We start from the raw sequence: 22,184 nt of genomic DNA, 5'->3' as shown, positions 1-22,184 counted from the left end.
ATCTCGGCACCGAGATCTCATCTCCCCAGATCACAATCTACACATACGCCGCCTCCGGCAGCCATTTTCCTGGAGGCCAACGCATTACAGCAAAGGAATTGGGGGCTCCAGGCTTTCACAAAATGTTGGCGGATCCCCTGCACCACCGAGCATCTGCGAAACCGCCGTGCATCAGCCTGGGATGGATGTGTGGAGGCTCCGGGATTTCACAAAATGTCGGTGGGGCCCCCGCACCACTGAGCCTCTGCGAAACTGCCGCGCATCAGCCTGGGATGAGACTCCTGGTAAGTACATCCGGACTATATAAGACGCACCCCCATTTTCCTCCAAAATTTTTTGGGAAAAAAGTTTGTCTTGCAGTCCGAAAAATATGGTAAGTTGTATCTTTCAAGGTTTGTATCCCAATCATGTTGATGTAGGAATCCACACCCAAGATAACACATCTCTTCCTTACATAGCACACACAATACCTACCACAAGCTCATACCGGCAAGTTATGCAAGTAATATCCTAACTAAAGGAGTTGTCCACTAGCATTGTTATACCATACTAGCTTTTGAACCCGTTCTACGCCCGGGTGGCGAGCATTTATATTGGTATATGGTCTCCATCATGTGCTGCTGCCATCCTGCGCCCGTTCTGTCATGTGCTGCTGCCATCCTGCGCCCGTTCTGTCATGCGCTGCTGCCATCCTGCGCCCGTTCTGTCATGCGCTGCTGCCATCCTGCGCCCGTTCTGTCATGCGCTGCTGCCATCCTGCACCCGTTCTGTCATGTGCTGCTCCCATCCTGCGCCCGTTCTGTCATGTGTTGCTCCCATCCTGCGCCCCCGTTCTGTCATGCGCTGCTGCCATCCTGCGCCCGTTCTGTCATGTGCTGCTCCCATCCTGCTGCCATCCTGCGCCCGTTATGTCATGCGCTGCTGCCATCCTGCGCCCGTTCTGTCATGTGCTGCTGCCATCCTGCGCCCGTTCTGTCATGTGCTGCTGCCATCCTGCGCCCGTTCTGTCATGTGCTGCTGCCATCCTGCGCCCGTTCTGTCATGTGCCGCTGCCATCCTGCGCCTGTTCTGTCATGCGCTGCTGCCATCCTGCGCCCATTCTGTCATGTGCTGCTGCCATCCTGCGCCCATTCTGTCATGTGCTGCTGCCATCCTGCGCCCGTTCTGTCATGTGCTGCTCCCATCCTGCGCCCATTCTGTCATGTGCTGCTGCCATCCTGTGCCCGTTCTGTCATGTGCTGCTCCCATCCTGCTGCCATCCTGTGCCTGTTATGTCATGCGCTGCTGCCATCCTGCGCCCGTTCTGTCATGTGCTGCTGCCATCCTGCGCCCGTTCTGTCATGTGCTGCTGCCATCCTGCGCCCGTTCTGTCATGCGCTGCTGCCATCCTGCGCCCGTTCTGTCATGCGCTGCTGCCATCCTGCGCCCGTTCTGTCATGTGCTGCTGCCATCCTGCGCCCGTTCTGTCATGTGCTGCTGCCATCCTGCGCCCGTTCTGTCATGTGCTGCTGCCATCCTGCGCCCGTTCTGTCATGCGCTGCTGCCATCCTGCGCCCGTTCTGTCATGCGCTGCTGCCATCCTGCGCCCGTTCTGTCATGTGCTGCTCCCATCCTGCGCCCGTTCTGTCATGTGTTGCTCCCATCCTGCGCCCCCGTTCTGTCATGCGCTGCTGCCATCCTGCGCCCGTTCTGTCATGTGCTGCTCCCATCCTGCTGCCATCCTGCGCCCGTTATGTCATGCGCTGCTGCCATCCTGCGCCCGTTCTGTCATGTGCTTCTGCCATCCTGCGCCCGTTCTGTCATGTGCTGCTGCCATCCTGCGCCCGTTCTGTCATGTGCTGCTGCCATCCTGCGCCTGTTCTGTCATGTGCTGCTGCCATCCTGCGCCCGTTCTGTCATGCGCTGCTGCCATCCTGCGCCCGTTCTGTCATGTGCTGCTGCCATCCTGCGCCCGTTCTGTCATGTGCTGCTCCCATCCTGCGCCACTATTTTATTATATGCCCCCGTATGCTGCTGCCATATAAAAAAAAAAAATACCATACTCACCTATCGTCCGGCTCCACTGCAGGTGTGTCTTCAAGAAAATGGCGCTGGAAAGCGCGGACTGCGCAGGTGCCGATTCCGGCAGCAGGAATCGGCGCCTGCGCAGTCCGCGCTTTCCGGCGCCATTTTCTTGAACACACACTCCAGCTCCGCTGCCTGTGACTGGACTCTGTCACAGCAGAAGAGTCGGGAGACGGAGCCGCACGCAGCGCTGGAACGGAGGACAGGTGAATATACTTAACCTCCCTCCTGGCGCGTCCACGGTCCCTGACTCTCCGGTGGAGATCGCGGTATGCGTTCAGTGCTTACGCATACCGCGATCTCCTGGGAGCGTCACTCTGTGGGGACCAGACTGCGCCGGCGCTTGCGCCTGCGCAGTCTATAAAGGCTTCGGACAGAGTGACGCTCCCAGCGTTATATTATAGATGAGCCTTGCAGTCAATCAGTGGTTGCTATTGGGCTACAAACTGAAAAAAATGAGATCGCTGCAGTACAATAGTGACCACTAAATATCTGCAGGGCAAACCCTAGCCGACTTGGCATTGATACTACTTGAGTGGCTTGGGTGCATGATGTGATTATGTGTTATTTTTATTATACCCCTTTAAAAAGGGTTTGTCCAGGCAGTGGAAAACCCTTTTAATAAATACGACATGAAACTTTTTTAACTGTGTGAATTTAATCAGCTGGTTGCAAATCCTTATTCCTTATATATTTCCTGTATACCATATATTCATGTAAGAAATAATATATAATAGGCTCACATTTCACAGTCTGACCTTGAAAATGTAATCAGAATTTAATCTTTCTTGTTATTAACTATGACTAAAAGCAATTAGCCCTAATCTCTGGGTGAGGCTTGTACTGCTTGCACTTGTAACATTTTACTTCCTTTAATTGTTAAAGCTTTTATGCCTGTTAAAGTATTTCAGGTGCTATACTGTATTCTTGAATTAATACCATTGAATGCAATATAGTTTTCTTACATAAACTATAAAGGCAGCAATAACTGTAATAACTGAACCAGAAAGAACACTATTAGCAGTTAAATAAGTTTTTACAATTCTATTAAATGGTACAATAATTGCTACTATTAGCTATTGTACATCCAAACATGGCTTCTCACAATGTTAAAGGTGGTGTCCAGCTTTCAACTAAGAGTGTCCCATAGACTCATACTCATCTTTTCAGTTAGCCATTAAAAGGTATCAACCACTGAGGACTCTCAATTCTAAATATTTTCCCATAGACACAGCGACATGTAAATAAGTAAACTGACATTTCCAGTGTTGTGGCTTCTCCGCTGCTCCGGTCTTTGTTGATCGGCTGCATCAGTGAAATCATATATAAACATGAGAAATTAATAGGAGTTTTGTTAAAAATGGTACAAAAAAACCTTTATTAATGACATTTCATGGTGAGAGGAATTGACGTTGTGCATACAGGAATTAGAGGGGGTGACATAAAAAAACTCCTAGCACAACAAGAGTTAAAATGGATAGTAACATTAGGAACTATGAAACCAGCTGGGCTTAATGATTCCCTAAATTTTGGCCCTTTTCTGTGACATAAATAGGTAGGTAATAATACTAAAGTCCCTTTGAAATCCCTCTTTTTGTATTTTTAAACTGTTGTTGTGTGGTTGGTTTTTAACCGTTGTTGTATTATGTTAATATATAGGTCTTTTTGGATAAATCTCACTTAACACGATTTCGGTCCTTTGGATTGGAATATCCTTTATGGATATAAGCAGATCTATGCTATGGACTAATAAGAACATGAAGGCATCAGAGGAAGAAATTTTGATATCTTGCAGATCTACCATGGACAATTGGACATTAGTATAAGTTTTAAGTGTTTAGTTATTGCTCACAAATTGTTTTAGAGGTCACATCACTTTCGGGACATATGGTTTGTGTATAGTTATGATGTACTTCATGCTGCGGTGTGCATGCGTCGGTCGGTCACGGGCGCCCGCCTCTCCTTGTCTGGCATAGTCCTGTGACGTGCCGGACTGGGACTTTCAGTACTCACTCGCAGCAGGCATCTGGACGAGTCCAGTCGGGAGGGGGCGTTTTACTTGTGACGGCCGGCGCATGCGCCGTGAATATGCAGCTATGAATTTGCCCGGTCATGTGATACACACGTGACCAGTATCCATGGATACTTAAGGTCCTCAAAGGGAGCTAAGCCACACTTCCCCTTCAGAAAGCAGGGCTGATAAGCGTCGAAACGCGCGTCGGGGACATTCAGTGAGCAGTGCTGCATGTGATGAGGATTCATTTTCACTTCTCTTCCATCTCCTTCCCCTTGTTTCTGTGCCCACTGGACACAATATGGCAGTTAACGGTGTATATGCATGGTGACGTTTACAGAGGGCATTGCTCAATTAGCTTTATTAGAGCTATGTTGTAGCTCAAGGGAGGACTGTGTTTTTTGGGAGACGAAGGGCTAGTGGGTGTTCCTTACTAATTACCAGATATATGGTTGAGATATTATGCAATAGATATGCGGTATGCTCTCTCTTTTTTTAGGTGTCTATTTAACACATCTGTTTACACTGTTTGCATATCTTTTATATGTTAATTGTTGTATTGTCATTAATAAAGGTTTTTTTGTACCATTTTTAACTAAACTCCTATTAGTTTCTCATGATTATATATAGCTATTTATGGAGGTAAACGTAGTGACCAGGCAATTTGTAAGGGTCACATAATGAGTCTGGATTTTGTGGTATTAATCAGTGAAATCATGTTGACAACGAGGCAGCAAATCACTGAGCTCAGCAGCTTGAGCCGTCTACATCGGCAGAGCCACTAAACTCCGTGATCGGCTGCAGCACTGTCAACATGATGTCACCACTGCAGCCGATCAACACTGGTGGAGAGGCACTGCTAGAGCAGGAATGGTAAGTTTAGCTCATTTGTTTTTTTGCTTTTTCTATAAATCACTGAACCTATGAGATAAAAGTAGTTAAAAGTGAGCAACCTCTTTAAATAATTTTGGTCTTGGAACTCCTACAGTGATTTCTATCGGGGATTGTGTTTCAAACTTACATTAAATTATATAATTTGCAAATATCCTTATTTTTTCAGTATGTCCAAGTATGACAAAATTTTAACCTTATTCCAACTACTACTTCCAATTGGTTCTAAAGGGAATACGTCATCAGAAAATGACCTATTGATACTATGAGGTTTTTATGTTAAATGTATTTTTATAAAAACTTTGATAATGGGCTTTTTTTCAGTTTTCCTACAATACTAGCTATAGTTTTCCTACTGGTCATTAAACAATCAACTTGACCCGTTCTTCCTGTTCTGAATTATTGACTTTTCAACAGTTCCGTTATTTTAACAGACAGGATTATCCCTCTAAATACAGCAGATTATCCATTCACAATAGGTGATGTCACCAGTCACTTCTTACCCCTCTCTTTACAATGACCTTTACCCAGATCATGAGCAGTAAATACTTGTATAAAAGACAATACATCTGAACCAGTCAGTTGCTGCCTATGTCCATGTGGCTGCTGAAAAGAACAGGAAGCATGAGTCTAGTACTAGGCCTAGTGACCAATTTAAACATTTCCCGATTTCTGATTTTTTTTCATAAATATCAGACATTATATGAAAATTGAAAAAGAACATCATCAGAATTTGTTTTACCTAGCATACAAACTTGATGGGAGCAACATGTAATTTTCTGATGACACATTCCCTTCAAGTGGCAAATCTGCAGTGTTTTCTGGACCTACCTTGTAATGCTTGATTTCTGATTTCCATAATTCCTAAATATGTTGCACTATTTGTAGCAGTGTTATTAACAGTTTGCACTAGGAACCAGAAAGGCTAAAAAATCTCTATGTCTCCGTTGGAAGACGAAGGAGATACAGTAGAGGCCCCATGAGCCTCTGTGTGGGCCTTTATCACAGTTCTGTCCAAATTGAGCTATAATCAGCCCGTATGCATGACTCCTTAGTCTTCGATACAAGCTCTTATAAACCAAAATCATCTAATCGAATTCTGAGTTTGATCTCCTCATTCCTGCAAAAAATGTCCTATTGGTAGTATTCAGGTTATCTATGAAAACCCAATCAACGTAAGCTTAGAATAGCTTTTAAATAAAATAAGGTGATATTCATAAAAAAGTCTACATAAATGAGAGTGGTTTGTGTGGCAAGAGTGTATTACCTTCCAACGTCTCCGGATATATTGCTTTCTGAAATTCTCCAAGTTGATTATGGACTTTTTCCTTACCAGGACCTGATGTTTGTCTTTTGGCTGTGGGATAAAGATGAATATCAGCATTTAGTTAATTATATTGAGAGAAACAACCAGCATATATATTATGTGGTCAGGTTAGAAGTTGTAATATAGCAATACACTCCCTGGCTGAAACACTCTGAAATTTGGTTTAGGTTAAGAAAATAAATTGGCATCAATTCAGAAATATTGATCAGTTAATGGACACAGAATGGTCAGATTTTGGCAAGACAAAAGTTTTGTCGCCCACAGAAAGTAAAGTGATATTCAAACAAATAATTAAATTAAAATGGAAATATATGCTGCATAACATTGGTGAATGAAGTTGTGGTGCTATTAGAGTCATATTTAATATTTTGTGAGACGTCCATGAGCTTGAAGGTCTTCATCCATGCGGTTCAACAATGATTCATAAAATTTATTAATGAAATCATCAGGAATAGCAAAGAATGCAGTCTTACATACCTCCCAGAGTTCATCTAGATTCTTTGGTTTTGTCTTCCAAGCTTCCTCTTTCATCCTACCCCATACATGCTCAATGAGGTTCATGTCTGGTGACTGGGCTGGCCAGTCCTTGAGTACCTTGATCTTTTTTGCCTGGAGGAACTTTGTTGTAGAGATGGATGTATGAGATGGAGCACCATCCTGTTGCAGAATTTGACCCCTTTTATGATTTGGAATATAAGAGGTAGCTAATACTTCTTGATATTTTAGGCTATTGATATTGCCTTCCACGGTGCAAATGTTTCGCACACCCCCACACTGAGTGTAACCCCAGACCATGATCTTTCCACCACCAAATTTAACTGTTTTCTGGGTGTATTCTGGATCCATACGGGCTCCAGTAGGTCTCCTGCAGTATTTGCCGCGACTGTGGTGTAATTCTACTGAAGATTCATCAGAGAAATCCACCTTCTGCCACTTTTCCAGTGTCCATCTGTTTAGCAGGCTGTGGGACTTTGCAAATGCCACACGGTTTTTTATTTGCCTTTTGTTTAGTGCTGGCTTCTGGGCACTGATTCGACCATGGAGGCCATTTCAAGGCAGAATCCTACAAACTGTTCTAGTTGACACAGGGACTTGAGGTGACCAGGCCTGTTGGAGCCCTGCTGCAGTGGAAGAGGGGCTTGCTTTGGATTTTCTAACCAACAAACGTTCCTCCTGAGCAGTCGTCTTGCAGGGTCTGCCGGACCTGGGATTGTCAAACAAATCTCCAGCCTCTTCAAATGTTTTTTTTTAATTCTTTGTACTTGACGCTGAGACACATTAAAAGGTGCCAGCCACCTCTGCAGTGGATCTGGTCTTCAGCCTCTTGATAATCCAGGCTTTGGTCTCAGGGTGGATTTTTGGCATGTTGTCAGAGCTCAAGTTGCAGTTCAAGTTAAGGTCTGGGGTGTTGGTTTTTTTTTTATGCACACACACTAATTAACCGATCATTTACTGAGCACAGGTAAGGATGTAAACTAGGATTGGGTGCATTATATGACCAGGCGACAAAACATTTGTCTTGCCAAAATTTGACCATTCTGTGTCCATTAACTGATCAATATTTCTGCATTGATGCCAATTTATTTTCTTAACCTAAACCATATTTCGGAGGGTTTCAGCTTTCAAAAGAATAATTTATGCAACCAATGGATGAATTTAACGCCAGGTTATAAGCTTTTATTTACATAACTTGGATAAGCGACATAACTTCTGTCAGGGAGTGTATAACAAGGGTTATATAAGGACTGAATAGCTAGATATCTTGAGTGGAGGAAACAAGAAAAGATATAGTGACTGCCCAGAAAGTACAAGTGCCTGAGGAAATATTATGTAGTCATCTTAATCTTACATTTCCTGTTGTACTGAATAGTAATATATACACTGCTAAAAAAAAACAAAGGGAACACTACAATCCCACATCCTAGATATCACTGAATGAAATATTCAGTTGTAAATCTTTATTCATTACATAGTGGAATATGTTGAGAACAATAAAATATAAAAATGATCAACATAAATCACAACTAGTATCCCATGGAGGTCTGGAGTTGGAATGATGCTCAAAATTAAAGTGGAAAATGAAGTTACAGGCTGATCCAACTTCAATGAAAATGCCTCAAGACAAGGAAATGATGCTCAGTAGTGTGTGTGGCCTCCACATGCTTGTATGACCTCCCTACAATGCCTGGGCATGCTCCTGATGAGGCGGCAGATGGTCTCCTGAGGAATCTCCTCCCAGACCTGGACTAAAGCATCCGCCAACTCCTGGACAGTCTGTGGTGCAACGTGACGTTGGTGGATGGTGCGAGACATGATGTCCCAGATTTGTTCAATCGGATTTAGGTCTGGGGAACAGGCGGGCAAGTCCATAGCTTCAATGCCTTCATCTTGCAGGAACTGCTGACACACTCCAGCCATATGAGGTCTGGCACTGTCCTGCATTAGGAAGAACCCAGGGCCAGCCGCACCATCATATGGTCTCACAAGGGGTCTGAGGATCTCATCTCGGTACCTAATGGCAGTCAGGCTACCTCTGGCTAGCACATGGAGGACTGCGTGGCTCTCCAAAGAAATGCCACCCCACACCATTACTGACCCACTGCCAAACCGCTCATGCTGAAGGATGTTGCAGGCAGCAGATTGCTCTCCATGGCGTCTCCAGACTCTGTCAAGTCTGTCACATGTGCTCAGTGTGAACCTGCTTTCATCTGTGAAGAGCACAGGGCACCAGAGGCAAATTTGCCAATCCTGGTTTTCTGTGGCAAATGCCAAGCGTCCTGCATGGTGTTGGGCTGTGAGCACAACCCCCATCTGTGGACGTCGGGCACTCAGACCATCCTCGTGTAGTCGGTTTCTAACCATTTGTGCAGACACATGCACATTTGTGGCCTGCTGGAGGTCATTTTGCAGGACTCTGGCAGTGCTCCTCCTGTTCCTCCTTGCACAAAGGCTGAGGTTGCAGTCCTGCTGCTGGGTTGTTGCCTTCCTACGGCCCCCTCCACATCTCCTGGTGTACTGACCTGCTTCCTGGTAGCGCCTCCAGCCTCTGGACACTACGCTGTCAGACACAGCAAACCTTCTTACCACAGCGCACATTGATGTGCCATCCTGGATGAGCTACACTACCTGAGCCACTTGTGTGGGTTGTAGAGTCCGTGTCATGCTACCACGAGTGCAAAAGTACAACCAACATTCAAAAGTGACCAAAACATCAGCCAGAAAGCATTGGTACTGAGATGTGGTCTGTGGTCCCCACCTGCAGAACCACTCCTTTATTGAGTGTTTCTTGATAATTGCCAATAATTTCCATCTGTTGTATATTCCATTTGCACAACAGCATGTGAAATTGATTGTCAAACAGTGTTGCTTCCTAAGTGGGCAAACACACCTAAATATATCCCATATATAAGGCCATGAAGCAATATGCCAAATATTTCACCAAAAAAAGAAGAATCTCTTCATATACGGCCAGTAAAATCAACATAATCTTTATTAAATCCTATTAAAATACATATACAGGTACATAACCACAGGCACAGGTAAGTGGGCAGTTTGATTTCACAGAAGTTTGATTTACTTGGAGTTAAATTCTGTTGTTTAAGTGTTGCCTTTATTTTATTTTTTTGAGCAGTGAATATCTATAATATAACGCTGGGAGCGTCACTCTGTCCGAAGCCTTTATAGACTGCGCAGGCGCAAGCGCCGGCGCAGTCTGGCCCCCACAGAGTGACGCTCCCAGGAGATCGCGGTATGCGTAAGCACTGAACGCACACCTCGATCTCCACCGGAGAGTCAGGGACCGCCAGGAGGGTAAGTATATTCATCTTTCCCCGTTCCAGCGCTGCGTGCGGCTCCGTCTCCCGGCTCCTCTGCTGTGACAGTTCAGAGGGTGCGATGACGCGCTTAATGCGCGCCGGCACCGCCCTCTGACTTACCAGTCCCAGGCAGAGGAGCCGGAGTGTGTCTTCAAAAAAATGGCGCCGGAAAGCGCGGACTGCGCAGGCGCCGATTCCTGCTGCCGGAATCGGCGCCTGCGCAGTCCGCGCTTTCCGGCGCCATTTTCTTGAAGACACACTCCGGCTCCACTGCAGGTGTGTCTTCAAGAAAATGGTGCCGGAAAGCGCGGACTGCGCAGGCGCCGATTCCTGCTGCCGGAATCGGCGCCTGCGCAGTCCGCGCTTTCCGGTGCCATTTTCTTGAAGACACACCTGCAGTGGAGCCGGACGATAGGTGAGTATGGTATTTTTTTTTTTTATATGGCAGCAGCATACGGGGGCATACACACTGGAGCGTCTTATGGGGGGCATATAATACAATGGTGGCGCAGGATGGGAGCAGCACATGACAGAACGGGGGAAGAATGGCAGCAGCACATGACAGAACAGGCGCAGGACGGCAGCAGTACATGACAGAACGGGCGCAGGATGGGAGCAGCACATGACAGAACAGGGGAGCAGGATGGGAGCAGCACATGACAGAACGGGCGCAGGATGGCAGCAGCACATGACAGAATGGGGGCGCAGGATGGGAGCAGCACATGACAGATTGGGGGCACAGGATGGGAGCAGCACATGACAGGATGGGGGCGCAAGATGGGAGCAGCACATGACAGAACGGGCGCAGAATGGCAGCAGCACATGACAGAACGGGCGCAGGATGGGAGCAGCACATGACAGAGCGGGCGCAGGATGGGAGCAGCACATGACAGAACAGGGGAGCAGGATGGGAGCAGCACATGACAGAACGGGCGCAGGATGGCAGCAGCACATGACAGAATGGGGGCGCAGGATGGGAGCAGCACATGACAGAACGGGGGCACAGGATGGGAGCAGCACATGACAGAACGGGGGCACAGGATGGGAGCAGCACATGACAGAACGGGCGCAGGATGGCAGCAGCACATGACAGAACGGGGCAGGATGGGAGCAGCACATGACAGAACGGGCGCAGGATGGCAGCAGCACATGACAGAACGGGCGCAGGATGGGAGCAGCACATGACAGAACAGAGGAGCAGGATGGGAGCAACACATGACAGAACAGGGGCGCAGGATGGGAGCAGCACATGACAGAACAGGGGCGCAGGATGGCAGCAGCACATGACAGGATGGGGACGCAGGATGGCAGCAGCACATGACAGAACGGGCGCAGGATGGGAGCAGCACATGGCAGAACAGGCGCAGGATGGCAGCAGCACATTACAGAACGGGGGCGCAAGATGGGAGCAGCACATGACAGAACGGGGGCGCAGGATGGGTGCAGCACATGACAGGATGGGAGCAGCAAATGACAGAATGGAAGCGCAGGATGGGAGCAGCACATGACAGAACGAGCGCAGGATGGCAGCAGCACATGACAGAACGGGGGCGCAGGATGGGAGCAGCACATTACAGAACGGGGGCGCAAGATGGGAGCAGCACATGACAGAACGGGGGCGCAGGATGGGTGCAGCACATGACAGGATGGGAGCAGCAAATGACAGAATGGAGGCGCAGGATGGGAGCAGCACATGACAGAACGGGCGCAGGATGGCAGCAGCACATGACAGAACGGGCGCAGGATGGGAGCAGCACATGACAGAACAGGGGAGCAGGATGGGAGCAGCACATGACAGAACGGGGGCGCAGGATGGGAGCAGCACATGATAGAACGGGGGAGCAAGATGGGAGCAGCACATGACAGAACGGGGCGCAGGATGGGAGCAGCACATGACAGGATGGGAGCAGCAAATGACAGAATGGAGGCGCAGGATGGGAGCAGCACATGACAGAACGGGGGCGCAGGATGGGAGCAGCACATGACAGAACGGGCACAGGATGGCAGCAGCACATGACAGAACGGGTGCAGGATGGGAGCAGCACATGACAGAACCGGGGAGCAGGATGGGAGCAGCACATGACAGAACGGGGGCGCAGGATGGGAGCAGCACATGACAGAATGGGGGCGCAGGATGGGAGCAGCACATGACAGATTGGGGGCACAGGATGGGAGCAGCACATGACAGGATGGGGGCGCAAGATGGGAGCAGCACATGACAGAACAGGTGCAGAATGGCAGCAGCACATGACAGAACGGGCGCAGGATGGGAGCAGCACATGACAGAACGGGCGCAGGATGGGAGCAGCACATGACAGAACAGGGGAGCAGGATGGGAGCAGCACATGACAGAACGGGCGCAGGATGGCAGCAGCACATGACAGAACGGGCGCAGGATGGGAGCAGCACATGACAGAACGGGCGCAGGATGGGAGCAGCACATGACAGAACAGGGGAGCAGGATGGGAGCAGCACATGACAGAACGGGCGCAGGATGGCAGCAGCACATGACAGAATGAGGGCGCAGGATGGGAGCAGCACATGACAGAACGGGGGCACAGGATGGGAGCAGCACATGACAGAACGGGGGCACAGGATGGGAGCAGCACATGACAGAACGGGCGCAGGATGGCAGCAGCACATGACAGAACGGGCGCAGGATGGGAGCAGCACATGACAGAACGGGCGCAGGATGGGAGCAGCACATGACAGAACAGGGGAGCAGGATGGGAGCAGCACATGACAGAACGGGCGCAGGATGGCAGCAGCACATGACAGAATGGGGGCGCAGGATGGGAGCAGCACATGACAGAACGGGGGCACAGGATGGGAGCAGCACATGACAGAACGGGGGCACAGGATGGGAGCAGCACATGACAGAACGGGCGCAGGATGGCAGCAGCACATGACAGAACGGGGCAGGATGGGAGCAGCACATGACAGAACGGGCGCAGGATGGCAGCAGCACATGACAGAACGGACGCAGGATGGGAGCAGCACATGACAGAACAGGGGCGCAGGATGGCAGCAGCACATGACAGGATGGGGACGCAGGATGGCAGCAGCACATGACAGAATGGGCGCAGGATGGGAGCAGCACATGGCAGAACAGGCGCAGGATGGCAGCAGCACATTACAGAACGGGGGCGCAAGATGGGAGCAGCACATGACAGAACGGGGGCGCAGGATGGGTGCAGCACATGACAGGATGGGAGCAGCAAATGACAGAATGGAAGCGCAGGATGGGAGCAGCACATGACAGAACGAGCGCAGGATGGCAGCAGCACATGACAGAACGGGGGCGCAGGATGGGAGCAGCACATTACAGAACGGGGGCGCAAGATGGGAGCAGCACATGATAGAACGGGGGCGCAGGATGGGTGCAGCACATGACAGGATGGGAGCAGCAAATGACAGAATGGAGGCGCAGGATGGGAGCAGCACATGACAGAACGGGCGCAGGATGGCAGCAGCACATGACAGAACGGGCGCAGGATGGGAGCAGCACATGACAGAACAGGGGAGCAGGATGGGAGCAGCACATGACAGAACGGGGGCGCAGGATGGGAGCAGCACATGATAGAACGGGGGAGCAGGATGGGAGCAGCACATGACAGAACGGGGCGCAGGATGGGAGCAGCACATGACAGGATGGGAGCAGCAAATGACAGAATGGAGGCGCAGGATAGGAGCAGCACATGACAGAACGGGGGCGCAGGATGGGAGCAGCACATGACAGAACGGGCACAGGATGGCAGCAGCACATGACAGAACGGGTGCAGGATGGGAGCAGCACATGACAGAACCGGGGAGCAGGATGGGAGCAGCACATGACAGAACGGGGGCGCAGGATGGGAGCAGCACATGACAGAACGGGGGCGCAGGATGGGAGCAGCACATGACAGAACGGGGGCGCAGGATGGGAGCAGCACATGACAGGATGGGAGCAGCAAATGACAGAATGGAGGCGCAGGATGGGAGCAGCACATGACAGAACGGGGGCGCAGGATGGGAGCAGCACATGACAGAACAGGGGCGCAGGATGGGAGCAGCACATGACAGGATGGGGATGCAGGATGGAGCAGCACATGACAGAATGGGGGCGCAGGATGGAGCAGCACATGAAAGAATGGGGACACAGGATGGAGCAGCACATGACAGGATGGGGACGCAGGATGGAGCAGCACATACCAGGATGGAGACCATATACCAATATAAATGCTCGCAACGTGTTCAATAGCTAGTATATATATATGAGATAAAAAGTATTTAGTCAGTGACCAGTTGTGCAAATTCTCCCACTTAAAAAGAAGAGAGAGGCCTGTAATTGACATCATAGGTAGACCACAACTATGAGAGTCAAAATGAGAAAACAAATCCAGAAAATCACCTAGTCTGATTTGGCAGGATTTATTTAGCAAAATATGTTGGAAAATAAGTAAATGGTCACATTAAAACATGCAAGATTTCTGTCTCTCACAGACCTGTAACTTCTTAAGAGGCTCCTTTGTACTCCATTCATTACCTGTAGTAATGGAACCTGTTTGAACTTGTTATCAGAATAAAAGACACCTGTCCACAACCTCAAACAGTCACACTCCAAACTCCACTATGGTGAAGACCAAAGAGTCATCGAAGGACACCAGAAACAAAATTGTAGCCCTGCACCAGACTGAATCTGCAATAGGCAAGCAGCTTGGTATGATGAAATCAACTGTGGGAGCAATAATAAGAAAATGGAAGACATACAAGACCACTGACAATCTCCCTCGATCTGGAGATCCATGCAAGATCTCACCCTATGGTGTCAAAATTATCACAAGAACGGTGAGCAAAAATCCCAGAACCACATGGGGGGACCTAGTGAATGACCTGCATAGAACTGAGACCACTGTAACAAAGGCTACCATCAGTAACACACTACTCCGCCAGGGACTCAGATCATGCAGTGCCAGACATGTCCCCCTGCTTAAGCCAGTACATGTCCGGGCCCGTCTGAAGGTTGCTAGAGAGCATTTGGATTATCCAGAAGAGTATTGGGAGAATGTCATATGGCAGGGGTGTCAAACTGCATTCCTCGAGGGCCGCAAACCATGCGTGTTTCCAAGATTTCCTTAGCATTGCACAAGGTGCTGCAATCATTATGTGTGTAGGTGATTAAATTATCACCTGTGCAGTACAAGGAAATCCTGAAAACATGACCTGTTTGCAGCCCTCAAGGAATGCAGTTTGACACCACTGTCATATGGTCTGATGAAAGCAAAATAGAACTGTTTAGTAGAAACAAAACTCGTTGTGTTTGGAGGAGACAGAATGTTGAGTTGCATCCAAAGAACACCATAACTACTGTGAAGCATGGGGGTGGTAACATTATGTTTTGGGGCTGTCTGCAAAGGGACCAGGACAACTGATCTATGTACATGAAAGAATGATTGGGGCCATGTATCGTTATATTTTGAGTGCAAACCTCCTTCCATCAGCAAGGGCATTGAAGATGAAATGTGTATGGGTCTTTCAGAATGATAATGATCCAAAGCACACCACCAGGGCAATGAAGGAGTGGCTTCATAAGAAGCATATGAAGGTCCTGGAGTGGCCTAGCTAGTCTCCAGATCGCAACCCCATATAAAACCTTTAGAGGGAGTTGAAAGTCTGTTTTGCCCAGCGACAGGCCCAAAACATCACTGCTCTAGAGATCTGCGTGGAGGAATGGGAAGAACATACCACTAACAGTGTGTGCCAACCTTGTGAAGACTTACAGAAAACATTTGACCACTGTCAGTGCCAACAAAGGATTTATAACAAAGTATTGAGATTAACTTTTGTTAATGACTAAATGCTTATTTTCCACCCTAATTTGCAACATAAATCTTGCAAAATCAGACAGGGTGATTTTCTGGATTTGTTTTCTCATTTTGACTCTCATAGTTGTGGTCTACCTGTGATGATAATTACAGGCCTCTCTCATCTTTTTAAGTGGGAGAACTTGCACAATTGGTCAATAAATAAATACTTTTTTCCCCCCACTGTATATGTATGTTTTATAAGCTGTATGGCTATGGGAAAAGGGTTAAGAATAGTTATATAATTTAATGATTTATATATACACACGTGGTCAAAATTGTTGGTACACCTCGTTTAATGACAGAAAAACCCACAATTGCCACAGAAATAACTTGAATTTGAAAAAAGTAATAATAAATAAAAGATCTATGAAAATAAGCAAATGAAAGTCAGACATTGCTTTTCAACCGTGCTTCCACAGAATAAAAAAAAAAAGAAACTCATGAAATAGTCCTGGACAGAAATGATGGTACTCTTAACTTAATGTTTTTTGTTGCACAACCTTTTGAGGCAATCACTGCAATCAAACGATTCCTGTAACTGTCAATGAGACTTCAGCGCCTCTCGACAGGTATTTTGGCCCACTCCTCTAGAGCAAGCTGCTCCACTTGTCTCATGTTTGAAGGTTGCGTTTTCTAGACGGCATGTTTCAACTCTTTCCAAAGATGTTCAATAGGATTTAGGTCAGGGCAAAACTGAACTTTTTTGTGCTAAAAATTATATTATTAACCTAACTTTCATGATATGAGTTACAAAATGTTCTATAGAACTCAGTCTTGTCAAAATTTTGGAAACTGTTCTTGTGTTCATCGAGATATTGATTAAAATCTAACTTTTCAGATGAGGTCTATTCATTTATGCTGAGTATTGTATGTTAATGAGAAAAAGTAGGATGGGGTTCAGCTTTTACAGGTAAACATATATTAAAACTCACATTTATTAGAAAACAGAGTGAGGGACATTGAGTCTATGCGGTTTTAGTCCAAGCAATACTCTTAGTCCTGATTAAATTTCACACTTGGATTAAAAACGCATACCCCTGGTTTCCCACATGCCATACTTGGCTTTTATCATCATTCTCCTTTAACTTATTTCTAATAAATGGGAGTTGCAATATATTGTTACCTGCGTAGGCTGGACCTCGTCCTACTTTTTCTCAGCTTGTTACCGAGAAACCGGCCTAGAGTTGTCCGTGCACCGCACCTTGAATCAAACAGCAGTTTTTCCCTTGGATTTCTGGTGAGCTGATATTTCCCATTTTCCCTTTCTTCTCAACAGTATGTTAATACTATGCAGTTCTATCTGTAACAGCTGAACAGCTGTAATAGGCAAATGGCTTTTTTTTTTTTTTTTACAAAAATTTTATGTATACAGTATTTTATAAAATAGAATATAATGTTGTACTATATTTTAAATAGATGAACAAGTATTAATTTTAGGTATGATCTCCTGTAGAACTTGTATTTCATACATCTCTATCAGATGTGCATTGATTGTAGATTGTGAAAAAAAAATATTTAAACCCACAAAAGAATAGAAAATGTAGCACAGAAGATTTTGTCTTAAAATAGGTTTTGTGAACATTCCACAAATGATTCTTTGCTTCCTGCCCTCGGCTCTGACCCTAAGGAAGCAGCTGGTTCAGATCAATGCAACGTGCATATCCCTAGTACTGCAGAGTGCAGTAGTCATTCAATCAACATGTGCTTTGGTGACCCTAAAACCTAGACATTCAGTACATTGTGTACAGATTTCTACTGTACACGACAGAGAAAAATGTAAATAGGAGTTCTTTGAGGAAATCTAGAAAAGTTACACTGAATTTACCATAAAAAATGTGGCAATTTTTTAATGGTGAATATAAGTTCAAATTACTTATATATCTAACAATCTGAAAGAGAATGAAGATGTAGAAAACTGTCAATAGATAGGAGGGGGAAGAATCAGAATAGGTATTGGGGAGTGAAGAGGAAGGGAAAATTAATGGCCCAGTAAACAAGGTGCTAGGCGCTACAGTTCCACCCCTCAGTGTGTCTGGGATGCAATTACTGGCAACTCAGCCATCCAATCTGGTATAAGGGCATGCTTAAGCTGCCAGTACTTTGCTTGACAGCTCAGTGGGACTTCCTTCGGGGTGTTATGAAATTTTTCCTGGGTGGACAGATGAATTTAATCTTTAGACTGTCTTTGATTATATTTAGAACCCAGGTACTGGGGGAGTAATTTATCCACGCCGGGAGGAAGAGAGAGAGCCTTCCCCCAACCTCTGATGTAATGTCATTGAGGGGATTTTTTTGATGATGTAGAGTGCCCTTTGCACATGTGCCCGACCCTCTTTTATCTTTAAAGTCCCAATTTCTCCTATCTCCTGGGGGGAGACCTCTATTAAATCTTCTCCGAAAGAAAGGTTGTTTGGTTTTGGGTTCTCTAGAGAAACTGGGAAAGGTTTTCTTTTTGTCTCCTGCATGTTCCAAGATTTTTTCTAATCTTTTACCAAAAAGGAATTGACCGTCACACGGGATGGAGCACAGTTTATGTTTAGACAGTAAATCCCCCGGACAACCTTTGAGCCATAGGGCTCTTTTTGCCATATTGGACAAGCCGGCTGCTCTAGCTGCTAATATTGCAGAATCTGCTAAGGAATCTGCCAAGAAAGCTGCTGCTCCATGCACTAAGGTCATATTCGCTAGGATGTCATCTCTTGGTACTTTATCCCTTAGCTGATCCTCTATCTGCTGTAGCCAGATCATGAGAACGCGGGCAGTACATGTCCCAGCTATTGCTGGCTTCATTCCCCCTGCGATGCTTCCCAGATGTGTCTCAAAAAGCCATCTGCTTTTTTGTCAAGCGGGTCCTTTAGTACGCCCGAGTGCTCTAATGTAAGGGACGATTTTTTTAAAGACCTGGCCCCGGCGCCATCAATTTTAGGGATTTTTTCCCAAGTTTCGGAGTCTTTCTCCTGAAAGGGGTACCTCCTCTTTAATGAAGTATGTAAAGTACCCATTCTCTCAGGCCTTTTCCATTCTTTATCAATCAATGCTTTTATTTTTGCATTGACAGGGAACATGCGTTTCCTTTTTTCCTCCAACCCACTGAACATGACATCTTCTAGTGACCTAGGCGTTTTTTCTTCCTTTAGGCCCATTGCAGCCCTGACTGCTTTAACTAGTCTCTCTACATCCTCAGTTGGGAAACATGGTCGACCCCCTGTGTCACTGTCCGAGGAGGATTCTGAGGACTGGGGAGAGGAGGAGGAGGTAGAGAGACAAGGATCTTTTACAACCTTCCTGTCCTAGAGAGGCCACAGAATCCGTAGGCAGCTTCTTTTCCTCTTTTTTAGGGCTATTTTTAAGGAGTCTTTTATTTCCGCCTGTATTATGGCTTGACGACTAGTGGCGAAATTAGGGGTTTCTTCCTGTATGGTCTTATTAATGCAGTTAGCGCAGATATCCTTCTGCCACTGAATTGCAAGTGGGTCTGAAGCCCAGAGGACCCGCGGATGGTGCTTCCAGCACCCGAGGACCAGTGCACAGACCCTGCCTGTTCTTCCACACCGTGACGGGAGTGGGTAAGTAGGACAAATCTTCCGCTGTGTTCAGCACAAGCGTCCTTGTCAGGATAGGAAACCCAACTGAAGCAACGGAGAGGTACTGCCCTTTTATTTCAGTAGGGTTCCTGTCCTGACTGGGCGGATCCCCTCTCTCAGGTGTGCTGTCATGGGGAAGGGGAAATGTTCATGCATATAGTACAGGAACTCCATATATGTGATCACTATATAGCAAGGGCTTTCCCTATGGCTGAGCCAACAATAAGGAGGATGTGCTGCCAGACATTTCACTTGGCCAACTAGAGTAACTAAAAAAGTTATCTGGTTATTTTACCATTGTGTCAACTTACTTCTGCACCACAGAACTAAGCCGAGTGCAGATACTGATATACTTCATATATATATATAAAAAAAAAACATGAGTCAAGTTAAATACCATTCTAAAATTACTCCCTATGATATAATTGAATATATTTTCTTCTCAACATTGTAATTGCAATACCAAGAAGAAAAAGTCATGAAATTACAGAAAATCACAGGATGGATCAACATGTTAACCCCTTAACAACCAGATGTATTTTTGGTTTTGCATTTTCATTTTTTGCTCCCCTTCTTCCCAGAGCCATAACTTTTTTATGGTGTCGTTCAAAAGTACAACTCGTCCCACAAAAAACAAGCCCTCACCTGGCCATATTGATGGAAAAATAAAAAAGTTATGGCTCTGGGAAGAAGAGGAGCAAAAACAAAACCGCAAAACCGAAAATACCTCCCATCATGAAGGGGTTAATGGTTGTCTGAAGAATGTTCTGCCATGCTGAACGTACTTTGGCACGCAAATCATAAAGATCTGCTGCTGGCAGCTCCCTTTGCAACTGCCGACCAATGACGTCCAAGATGTGCTCGATGGGAGACGCTGCAGGCCATGGTAGCATATTCAGTGACAGAACAATGCTCAGCCTACCATCACAGATGTAAGATGTATTTCTGCTCCTGGTGAACATCCTTGATACTGGATAAATTGAAATGTTTTGAAATGTTTGCTTCTATTTTTTCTATTGCATATCATTAAAATATGCATAGATCCTGTGATTTCCATATTTCCATGACTTTTCCTTCTTGGTGTTGCAATTTCAATGCTGAAGAGTGAATATTTTTACGAGTAGAGCATAACATGTCATTAAAGAAGCAATCCAACAAAGTTTTTTACACTAAATGTGTGTATATGTGCATGTAATGTGGTGTGTGTATGTAATTACTGTATACTCACCCACCGCTGTTCTCTCTGGTGTCCAGTGTCGTTCTTTTCCCCTTCTTAGGCTACTTTCACATTTCCGTCTTTTGCCAAGCGTTGCAATGCATCGTTCTGTGCAAAAAACGCATCCTGCAAAGTTGCCCGCAGGATGCGATTTTTGCACATAGACTTGTATTACCGACGCTTCGCGACGTATGGACACACGTTCTATACGTCATGCACTGGATGCGTCGTTTTTTGGCGGACCGTCTGAGCGAAAAAACGTTCAAGGGAACGTTTTTTCGTACGTCGGGTCCTGCAATTTTAAGTGCGTAGGTGCTGCTTGAACTCCACCCCCTCCTCCCTGGAACTTTACTATGGGCAGCGGACGCGTTGAAACACTGCGTCCGCTGCCCACGTTGCACAGAATCTTGACAACGTCCGTCGGTACATCGCGCCGACGCTTAGCGACGGCCGCGTACCGACGGAAATGTGAAAGAAGCCTTAGTGATATCACTGCTCTTCACTCTACGCTCTATATACGAGCCGGAAGTCTCTTTTACAGTGAAAGCCTGGAGAGTCTGAAGAGCGGTGATGTCACTGAGAAGAGGAGCAGAACGACGCTGGAGAGAGCGGCGGTAGGTGAGTATACTAATATACTCGCGCTACACACCAGTCACACAGACACACATTTAATCTATAAAAAAACTTAGTGGGAGTGCTTCTTTAACCTGGGGCTTGCAGGATCCATTCATTTCTTATAGACAAATTGTTTGTAAAATATAACTGCCAGAGGACAGAAGATAGGTAGATAATATACTTAGAAATTTGCTGCTGACACTTACCTTTTTGGGCTGTATTTTACAGATTTCTATTAAATGCTTTTCTACCTCCTGGCTATCGATGTACAGTGGGGCAAAAAAGTATTTAGTCAGTCAGCAATAGTGCAAGTTCGACCACTTAAAAAGATGAGAGGCGTCTGTAATATACATCATAGGTAGACCTCAACTATGGGAGACAAACTGAGAAAAAAAAATCCAGAAAATCACATTGTCTGTTTTTATATCATTTTTTTTGCATATTATAGTGGAAAATAAGTATTTGGTCAGAAACAAACAATCAAGATTTCTGGCTCTCACAGACCTGTAACTTCTTTAAGAGTCTCCTCTTTCCTCCACTCATTACCTGTAGTAATGGCACCTGTTTAAACTTGTTATCAGTATAAAAAGACACCTGTGCACACCCTCAAACAGTCTGACTCCAAACTCCACTATGGTGAAGACCAAAGAGCTGTCAAAGGACACCAGAAACAAAATTGTAGCCCTGGCCCAGGCTGGGAAGACTGAATCTGCAATAGCCAACCAGCTTGGAGTGAAGAAATCAACAGTGGGAGCAATAATTAGAAAATGGAAGACATAAAAGACCACTGATAATCTCCCTCGATTTGGGGC

This window comes from Ranitomeya imitator, chromosome 4 (genome assembly GCF_032444005.1).
Source record: "Ranitomeya imitator isolate aRanImi1 chromosome 4, aRanImi1.pri, whole genome shotgun sequence".
Lineage (NCBI taxonomy): Eukaryota > Metazoa > Chordata > Amphibia > Anura > Dendrobatidae > Ranitomeya > Ranitomeya imitator.
This window is presented reverse-complemented; position numbering follows the sequence as displayed.